This window comes from Beta vulgaris, chromosome 8, assembly GCF_026745355.1.
Source record: "Beta vulgaris subsp. vulgaris cultivar EL10 chromosome 8, EL10.2, whole genome shotgun sequence".
Taxonomy (NCBI): Eukaryota; Viridiplantae; Streptophyta; class Magnoliopsida; order Caryophyllales; family Amaranthaceae; genus Beta; species Beta vulgaris.
Window position 1 is genome coordinate 37593441 of NC_079209.1, and position 10223 is coordinate 37603663.

The 10223-nt window shown below is 35.2% G+C and overlaps 1 long non-coding RNA gene across 1 annotated transcript; it reads left to right on the forward strand.

The window, feature by feature from the left end:
- Window positions 1-2713: 2713 nt before the first annotated feature.
- Window positions 2714-9280, forward strand: LOC130589806 (uncharacterized). Its single transcript, XR_008967466.1, has 2 exons — window positions 2714-3045; window positions 8632-9280. It is a non-coding gene; the product is annotated as an uncharacterized LOC130589806 (long non-coding RNA).
- The last annotated feature ends 943 nt before the right edge of the window (window positions 9281-10223 follow it).

The window sequence follows — 10223 nt, forward strand, 5'->3', positions numbered from 1 at the left end:
TTGGAGACTCATGGATGTGGAAGCCAAATAAGAATGGCATGTTTTTGGTGAAGAGTGCATATTTTATTAAGCTAGATGCAGACAGAAACTCAATACCCTCGTCTTCTGGGCCTATGCGAAAACAAGTGTGGCAAAAGCTATGGAAGGCAAACATCCCACCAAAGATTAAAATGTTCGGGTGGAAAGCGATGCATAACAGGCTCCCTGGAGATGCGTGCGTTGGAGGGGGAGGAGCTCTGCCATAAATGTGGGGGGGGGGTGTGTGTTGAGACTACGGAGCACATGATCCTCCATTGTGAAGATGCTAAGCATGCATGGTATCTATCTCCCCTGCGCATTGATACTAGCCTTCTTGGGGTTGGGAGATTTAGGGAGTGGGTTGAAGACTTGGCTAGGGGAGGTCTTGAAGATGAATGGTGGGCTCTCTTTTAGTGCCTTTGCTGGCAGATATGGTTAGCTCGAAATGCTTAGGTGTTAGATCATAAAAGAGTGTTTTTAGGGAGGTGGTCGAGAAAGCTTTGCGTGGAAGGTGCGAATACTCTAAAGCGAATGACACTAAGGATGTTCTCTCAAAGTTGTGTGTCGCCTAGTCGTTGGTGTGCTCTGCCAAGTTCATTCTACAAGCTTAATATAGACGCAATCTTGTTCAAGAACAATCAAATAGGGTTGGGAAGGGTGGTACGTGACCAGGAGGGAGATGTGATGCTGGCTACGTGTGTGATGGTGGATGGGATCGAAGATGTGGACGTAGCAGAAGCTCTTAGTGCAAGGCATGGTATCCAAACAACAGTGGATGCGGGTTTGCGACAGCTCATAGTGGAAGTGGATTGCCTTAAACTTTTTAATTATCTTAGAGTTGGACGAAGGGAATCTTCTCCGTTTGGATTCATTGTTCAAGATATCTTATGTGTTGTTGGCCTTTGTTCGAATTAGAGGTGATCATGGGCCGGGCTGGGTTCGGGCCGGGCCGCGGCCAAAAAAATTTGCCCATTGACCGAGCCAGGTCTGAATTCGGGCCAAATTTTTGTGTCCAAAGCCCGCTAATTCGGGCTTAAATTAGCGGGCTTTTGCGGGCCAAAACGGGCCGGGCCAAAAAATAGACTAAAAAGTTATTTTTGGCTTGTCCAAAGCCCGCCCAAAGCAAAAAAAAAATGACCGGGCCGGGCCGGGCCCGGCCCGCGGGCCGAAAAATTCTGCCCAAAACCCGGCCAAAAAATGGGCCGGGCCGGGCCAAAATGATCACCTCTAGTTCGGATGTTAGATTTGCTCATGTTAGGAGAAGTGGCAATATAGTTGCTCATAATCTTGCTAAGTTAAGCCTATCTATAGTAGATCTTAGAGTGTGGATGGAAGAAGTGCCACCTGAAATTGTAAGCTCTGTCATTTCTGACATCTCTGAATGAGTGAATAAAGTTATGGTTTTCCCGTCAAAAAAAAAAACAATTAGTTTTAAATAAATAAATAAAATACAAAACACATTATATCAATTATCGTTTCTTCTCTTCTCCCTTACATAATCTTTTTCTCTTGTGTCTTCCAATAACTGTTACCTACTATATTTTTAGTAGAATTTTATATGATTTCGCACGCACAGCATGCATGTAAGGCAAATAACTACTAAGTTAACCTATTATTATATTTTCGGTTTTTTCACCAAATACCCCCGACAAATCAAAAAATTCACAATATACCCTCAATGTTTCAACAATTCACCGTATACCCTTGAGTTTTCAAAAACGTGCACCAGATACCCTTTTCTTAACTTCCGTTAACCCACCGTTAGCTTTATTTACGTTTTTGCCATCATTAAACCCTAACCCTAATCTAACCTAACCCTAATCTAACCTAACCCTAATCCTAATTCTACCCTAATCCTTCCCCTAAATCCTAACCCTAACCCTACCTCTTTGGCAGCCCCACCCCCTCCTCTCCACCCCACCCCAGCCCCTACCCTTCCCCCTCCCCCACCGCCGGCCTCCCCCACCACTGGCCTCCCCCACCGCCGACCTTCCCACTGCCTGCGCGTCTGTCACCGCCGACTTCCCCTCACCCATTCCCCGCTGATTTCCCTGGCGATTTCTCAACCCCTACCCTCACCGCCGATTCCCAGCCACCAACTTCCCAACCCCGTCGATTTCCTAGCCCCGATTTTTCAACCCTTCGAAAAATCCCACCCCTCCCCCTCGAACGCTAAACCCCCACCCCATCGATTTTCCCGCTCGCCGGAGCTTTACTTCCTCGCCTTATGTCGCTGCTTTGCTGCTTCGCCGGAGATTTTACAACCCTTCGAGAAATTGACGGCGAGGAAGTAGGGGAGGGGCTGCAAGGCTTGCGACGGTAGAGGCGGTGGAGGGGGAGGGGAGAGGGAGCGTGCTGCGGCAGTGGGGGGGGAGGGGGAGGGGTGGGGGCTGGGTGGGGTGGGGGGGCTGGTGTACGGGAGGGGGTGGGTTAGGGTTTGGATTTTAGGGTTAGGTTTAGATGTTAGGGATTAGGGTTTAAATTAGGGTTAGTGAATAATGATGGCAAAATTGTAAATAAAGAAAACGGCAGCCTAACGTCAGTTAGAAAAAGGGTATATGGTGCACAAAAATAAAAAGTCAGGGGTATATGGTGAATTGTTGAAACATTGAGGGTATATTGTGAATTTTTTGATTTGTCGGGGGTATTTGGTGAAATAACCGTTACATTTTTTAAAAAAATGAATTAAAATATATAATGTATTCCATCTAACAAAAGTTAACGTTCAGTTGTATTAAGCAAAAAGAAAAAACAAGAAATGAAAATTGTTGGGATCGAATTGCCAAATAATTTAAAAAGATAAAACAAAAAAGAAAAGTAGTCGGCCAAAAAAGTGAAACAAAGATAATGAAAGAGCAACAGTAAGCTGCTACAAATTGTAAAAGATATAATGGAAAACAGAAATAGGCAAAATGCAAAATGTTACCAACTGGAATCGAACCGTTATGAAGCTAAAATTCAGTGGACTCTTCTCGCGCGCTGCTTACCACAGAACCAAAGGCTTACCTCTGCGTCAGTAGCGCACAGGTGATATATATCTAAGTTTGTTTTTTATTTTTCATCGTTTTTTCCTTTTTTTCCGGATCTTCGTGGGTTCAGTTGAACCCATTGAACCCACGCTAGATTTGTCCTTGTGCATGAAGGGGGAGTAAGGGTTGGTCATCAACTCAATTTTGACTTTTTGGTCGGACTCTAACAAGGGGTTAAGTTTAATAATAAAAAGTCTCATATAAAATATATTCTCACAAAAAAAAAAAAAATAGAAAAGTATGTTTCAAAATAAATTATATATTCCATCCTGATGTCCTAAAATAAATTCAATAGCTTAAATTTTGCAATTATCAAAAAAAAAATAGCTTGAATTTTGCGAGATCCACATGTTTTAGTTTAAACATAAGTTTCTACTCAGCTATAAAACCTAAATTGTATTTCATTATTAACTGCTCCGAGCCAACTGATCCGGTCTGATTTCGGATCAGTTGAGCCCAAATTGACCGAATTAGTAGGGATTTTTTCACTAGTGTACTGAGAATTGTACACAAATTTTGCGGTTCATGATGTTGGAAGGTCTGAAGGTTTTTTTTTTGTGGAGCTTTAAGTTCAAGGGTTATTTGATATGAAGACCATAGAGATGATGGTTCATAAACATATTTTGTTGCTTAAAGATGGTTTATGAATGTGATGGTTGTTTGAAATGATGGAGAGGTAAATGACATAATCCAAATCATGTCAATTTTTATGTTTTTTGTTATTAATCAAAGGTCATTAGAGACAACATGATTTGGGTTTCATCATCGAATTCGATCAAAGCATAAATTATAGAAGGCCAATGAAAATAAAATGATATTCATAAAAAGGAAAAAGGCTATATTGAATGAAAGTCCTAAAGTGACATAGGATCGATCGAAAAAGACAAAAATAGTTTAGGGTAAGTACTCTTTAACTCAACCTAGAAAACCAAAAATAAAAGACTAATCCCTTTTAAACTAGGGACACACTGCCTAAAGGGTTGCTGGTGATATCGACTCTTGTTGTAGGAAGTATTAGAAAATCTATTGACACCACCCATGTTTTGCATTGCATTTTTAGGATCCAACACTAGATTTCCAACGTTCATTACTTTGATGGAATTCGCAGTAGAAGTTTAGGTTGCAACATTTGGATTTTTCTTTTAGGTATGGGGTTTGGAGTAGGCTCTATGGAAGTGATCACGCCTATATCGTGAAGGCAATCAAAAACAATTTCATGACTCTAAGTAATGTCGGGGTGGTGATATTTCATTTGATGAGCCTTGGAGTGGGCTCACCTTTTTGTTTTTCCATTAGGCGTTCCTAAGTTGTAATCACTCAACCAGTCTTGAACAAAATTGAATGGACCTTGCTTCTAAGCTTTTGGAAATGACTTTCGAAATGAGAAATGAAAATGAGATGGGCGGTATCAACTTGATATGGGTTTTGGAACTAGGTATATATGCTTGACATGATGAAGATATGCGCCTAACTATTTGCAAATGCAGAAATGGACTGGACTATGCAACATGACTCAATAAGTATGCTTTTGATGGTAATAGCGAAAACTAGACATGAACTTACATCTAGGGTAAGCAGGCTAGACAACTAGACTTTGAACATACATTTAGAGTAAACAGGCTAGACAACTAGACTTTGAACTTACATTTGGAGTAAGTAGGCTAGGTTTTAGGGTGACTAGAATTTGAATGTACATTTAGGATATACAGACTAGACAACTAGAGTTTGAGCTTAAATATAGAGTAAGCAGGCTAGACAACTAGACTTTGAACTTAACTTAGAGTAAGTAGGCTAGATGGTAAGGAAGACTAGACTTTCAACTTAATATGAACTTACATTTAGAATTTAAACTTACATTTAGAGCAAGCAGATTATACAACTAGACTTTGAACTTACATTTAGAGTAAGTAGTGTAATATACCAAAAAATTAACTTGGGTTAATTTATATAATCATCACAATTAGTAGTAATTTTTTTCTTAAAGTAATATTTGAAGATTGTTTCTTTAAGCTAACAAAAAATTGAATTCAAACAAAAACTTATGTGTAATATGAATAGGGTTTAAACTAATGAAAACTCTATGGACAAGGACTTGGACATTTAATGACTTTGGACTAACACACTAATGTTTTCTTATTTGTTATTAATTAATAAGATAACTTGTACGTTTTTTATTTACAATAATTAATGACTAGTAATAATAACTAGAAATCTAATTAAGTACTAAAGTAAATAAATATTCATATTTTCATTATTTAAATTATTGATTAGATTAAAGGAAGGGATATTACAACTTTCCCCCGACTTTCAAGGTCACTAATTTAATTAAGCTAACACCCAAGATCCCTTTTGAAATGTGTTTGTGAAGTGATGCATGTATAATAATTACGTTAAAGGGTTGTATGATATGATTCCTTATATGGATTGTGGCTGGGATACTTAAAATGTTAAAGAAGGAGTTTCATATATATATATATGTGTGTGTGTGTGTGTGTGTGTGTTGTGTGTGTGTGGTGTGTGTGTGGTGTGTTGTGTGTGTGTGTGTGTGTGTGTGTGTGTGTGTGTGTGTGTGTGTGTGTGTGTGTTGTGTGTGTGGTGTTGTGTGTGTGTGTGTGTGTGTGTGTGTGTGTGTGTGTGTGTGTGTGTGTGTGATGTACATCGTTTTAGAACATCATGTATATCGTTTTAGAACATGATGTACATCATTTTAGAACATGTTGCTTATTATTTTAGAACATGATATATATATATATATTTATTTAGAACATGTTGCTTATTATTTTAGAACATGATATATATATATTTATTTAGAACATGATATACATTTTTGCGGATTTCTGCTTGAATTTGAGATCTCGTATTGGTGGATTAAGGATGAAAAATGAAGCACAAATCCAAAACCCTAGAAATTTGTTTTGTGGTTCTTCAATCTACTAGAGATTTGACATCTTTTAAGGATCGAAAAACCAAAGACAAAAGCAAAGAGGAGAGATGTAATTGCAGAATTTGTCTGAAAACAGCAAAAGTATTTAACAAACGTCAATGGAGGAGAGAGAAAATAAATAAAATTGAATTTGCGTGATTGAAAAATAGAATCAAATTTGAAAATTTACCTTTGTAATAAACTTAAATAACGTGAAATCTGGAAATTTGGTGAAGATAATTGTTAAAAAAACTGATGAAATCGCATGAATCAAAATGAATTTGATGAAGATGAAATTCATGGGTGAAAGTTTAAGAGAGAGAGGGAGAAGGGGGGGGGGGGGGAGATGAAGCTACTGTAAAAGTTTAGAGAGAGAAATTTGATGCGTGAAAGAGGAAGTAAATTGGGGGTGAGTATGCACAATATTACGATAATGCCATTAATCACCTAATAAATCTCGACGGTCAGATGAGTTTTAATCAACGATTCAGATCTTTTTTCACGCAAGAAGGTGTTCTCATATAAGATATGTGTTCTCACAAGAGCCTTATATATATATATATAGGGTTGGGATCCGGTGAGAATAGGTCCCTATGCGAGAACACTTTTTTATGTGAGAATGAATCTCATCCGTAGGTTACCAAGATAATCAAGAAAACGACATTGAGCAACTAAGCCTGTAAAACTATGAGAAAATATCATAGTGACCATGTGTTATATCATAATAACCTATCTATCACATGTTTAAAGAAATTAGTCAAGAAAAAAAATAATATTTACTATTTCCATATCATGGTGATCCTTTGCTATATCATAGTGACCCTCTGTTGTATCAAGCAACTTTTTCTCTCTCTCACGCGTTGAACTTGTTCTTTGAAAATCACGACCTTCTAGAATTACATTAAAAGGGTGACTATATATGTATAACGGTCACTATATGTCATATGTGTTCGAGCTGTTTTTTTTGTCCATTAAAGCTAAAATTGAAGAAAATTAATAAGAGAATCAAGAAAATGACATTGAGCAACTAAGCCTGCAAAACTATGAGAAAAATATCATAATGACCATGTGTTATATCATAATAACCCATCTATCACATGTTTAAAGAAATTAGTCAAGAAAAAATAATATTTACTTTTTCCATATCATGGTGACCCTATGCTATATCATAGTAACCCTCTGTTGTATCATAGATAGTAACCAATACAACCCTCTGCCATATCATAGTGACCCTCTGTTGTATCATAGTAACCAACACATTTTATGAAAAAAGTAGTGTGGAATCCGCAAATAATCGAACTAAAACATTGAAGAACTAAAACTCCATGAACGATGATATAGAGGAGAGAGAAAGAGAAGATAGAGAGAGATCCAAAGGTAGCGTGAAAGGGGTGGGGGGAGAAGGAGGGTAAGGGTTAAACTAAATTATGAAAATGCCATTACTCATAAGTGTATTTAGAATGGTTAGATTAGATTAGATCCAAAGGTCCAGATTTGTTCTCACATAGAGGAGGTGTTCTCACAAGAGCCCTCCTCTCTCTCTCTCTCTCTCTCTCTCTCTCTATATATATATAATATATATATATATATATATATATATATATATATATATATATATATATATATATATATATATATATATATTATGAGCTTATGAGTTATTGATGTTCACACGATTCAGGAAAATTCTAAGGCTTTTGCGATGAAATGCTAAATAAACGAAACATGATAAATGAAAGTGAAAGAGGTTATGACAGTATAATGTTACGCTATATTTATTATCTCCTTGAGGTGTACCACATATTATGTTATATTACTACTCTATTTTGGTGTGAGTCGTGTATCCAACAAAGGAGAAGGGCACCTTGAGGATCATTGCGAGGTAGGGAGAAACCCCGCAAGTCTATATTTGCTACCGTGTTAAAAAAAATGAAAATATAATAGGAACTTATGAAGTATCAAGATGCCACTTATAATAATTAATATGCTACTATTTCATTATGAATTTCTGATGTGTTTTACTATGTTTTGTTCTCCCTATTTGCAAATAAAATGAGTTGAAATGAATTAACGATGTTAGGATAATATGTTATCGAGTTTGGACTCATAATGCTTTGTTTTTTAGTTTTAGGTATGAGCAGAACAATTACAAGAGCGCTATTATATAACGAAATATGTTAAAGTATAATTTGGAGTATGTAGGTTATCTTGTAGGAAAAAATGATTATAGTAATCCAACCTTTAAGCTGTTCGCTCAAACTGATCCCACCTTTTGATCTTGTAGCTGGTATGAAACATTTCTAATCATTTTGTTTTTGTTTTTTGACAAATTTATTGAGTGATTTGGTCAATTGGGTTGCGGTCTTGCGGAGAATTATTGTTTTGTTATGTTTTTGAGCTTTAAATTAATGATGGTTGGTTCAATCGAACGTGGGTTTGATTTGGTGTTGGTTTTGAACATTGAAATGATGAATTTGAGGAAAGTAGTTATTTGGATTAGGAAAAAATTCAAGAAACTGGCTTTTATAACCAAATTTTTTCAAAAAAATTATCTTTTAAATATTTTCTTTCAAAAAAAAATCTTATATAACATATTCCTTTCAATATACTACCATGTTACATTTATGTTTAATACTAATCAATAAATGGTAATCGTCCTAGGTGTTGCTGCCGATGGAGTAGCGAGAAAAGAAGAGAAAAATGATAAGGGAGGAAAGAATAGCAATTTACGATGACTCAATTATTAGTGACTAGAATTTTTTGCACGCAATGCGTGCTTGAAGTGTTTTTGAAACAGAAACTCGTTTTTTTTGGCATAGGAGTCTAAATTTGAACATTAGACATACGAAGTATAATTGTTTTTAGTTGCAAATTTGATTGGTTTAGTTTCTGTCACTTAAGTCTCTCATCATTCTTTTTGTTTTTTTTTTTTTTAACTTTTCAACGTTAAATTCTATAAACAAAATAGAAATTTTATTGAATTTATTTATGATTTCTAATATTATAATTTTTTAGTTGATTTTTTAATTAAGTACAATATTACATAAATTGTAGTTTGTAAGTGAATTTTTAAGTTTTTGTAAAGTTTTCTCATTTTAGTGATTTGCATAACGTAAATTATGCAATTTTATGATTTTAATTGACTTGTGAGTGATTGTTATAATTATATTTTTGGTATTTTTGTTTGAAGCCCCTTTTGATTTGTAAGTGAATTTGTAATTTAGAATGGGAAAGGGGTAACATAGTCTCTTCAATCGGGGACACCATAGCTCCCCCTTCCCTTATATAATAGAGATATGTTGTACCTTAATTCTTGAATGATATTTTACATAAACCTTTTTACATTGATAATTAATCGGTATTATATAATAAAAAAATATAGGTCCAAATATATGTAAAAGTTTCATTATATATAGGAAACACTATAAAAAAAGTAAATAATTTTTTCCTTGTCTAACTTCTAAATTCTGATTTCACTACAAATACACCTCTATTTTTTATTATGACCCACCATTACTTGTGAATGGTTCTTGAGAATAGTGATTTATATGTAAATTTTTGTAAATATTTTTGTATGTATTGACGTTCTAGGTTATTAGTTTTAGTTTGTATGTTAATTTTAAGTTTTAATAAAGTTTCCTGATTATTTGAATGATTTGCGTTATTTTTATAACGTGATTTTCTCAATTGTATGAATGATTTGTAAAGTTACTTCTTTTAAGTGATTTGTGAGTGAGTGTTGTAAAATAATTTTCGGTAGTTTTCTTTGAGTGCCGATTTTGATTTTGACATTCCTTTGTAATTTAGAAAGGAAAGGGGGCAAAATAAGCATTTCAAAAGAGGACACCGTTGCTCCCCCGTTCCCTTATATAATAAAGATTAAACTCCATTTATGATAAAATGATAGTATATTAAAACAAATTTGTTATATAAGGTAGTTTTTTGAAAGAAAATTTTTAAAAAGTATTTTTTTTGGAAAAAATTGATTATAAAAGGTAAATTTATGAAATTTTTTCGATGAATTATTGCTAAATCTGGGAAATGATAAGAAATGATTTGTGGTTTGAGCTGGGATTTGTGGGTTGGATGTTGAAATATAGGTTAATGTATGATTTGGGCCATGATAAAGATTTGAACTTGGTGTTAAATTTTGAGGTTTTGGTCATGTTTAGCTCTCGAGTACTTTTGTAGTTTAAGATATTGGATTTGGCACAGTTTCGAACTACAATCTTGAAATTTTCTGACTACAATAA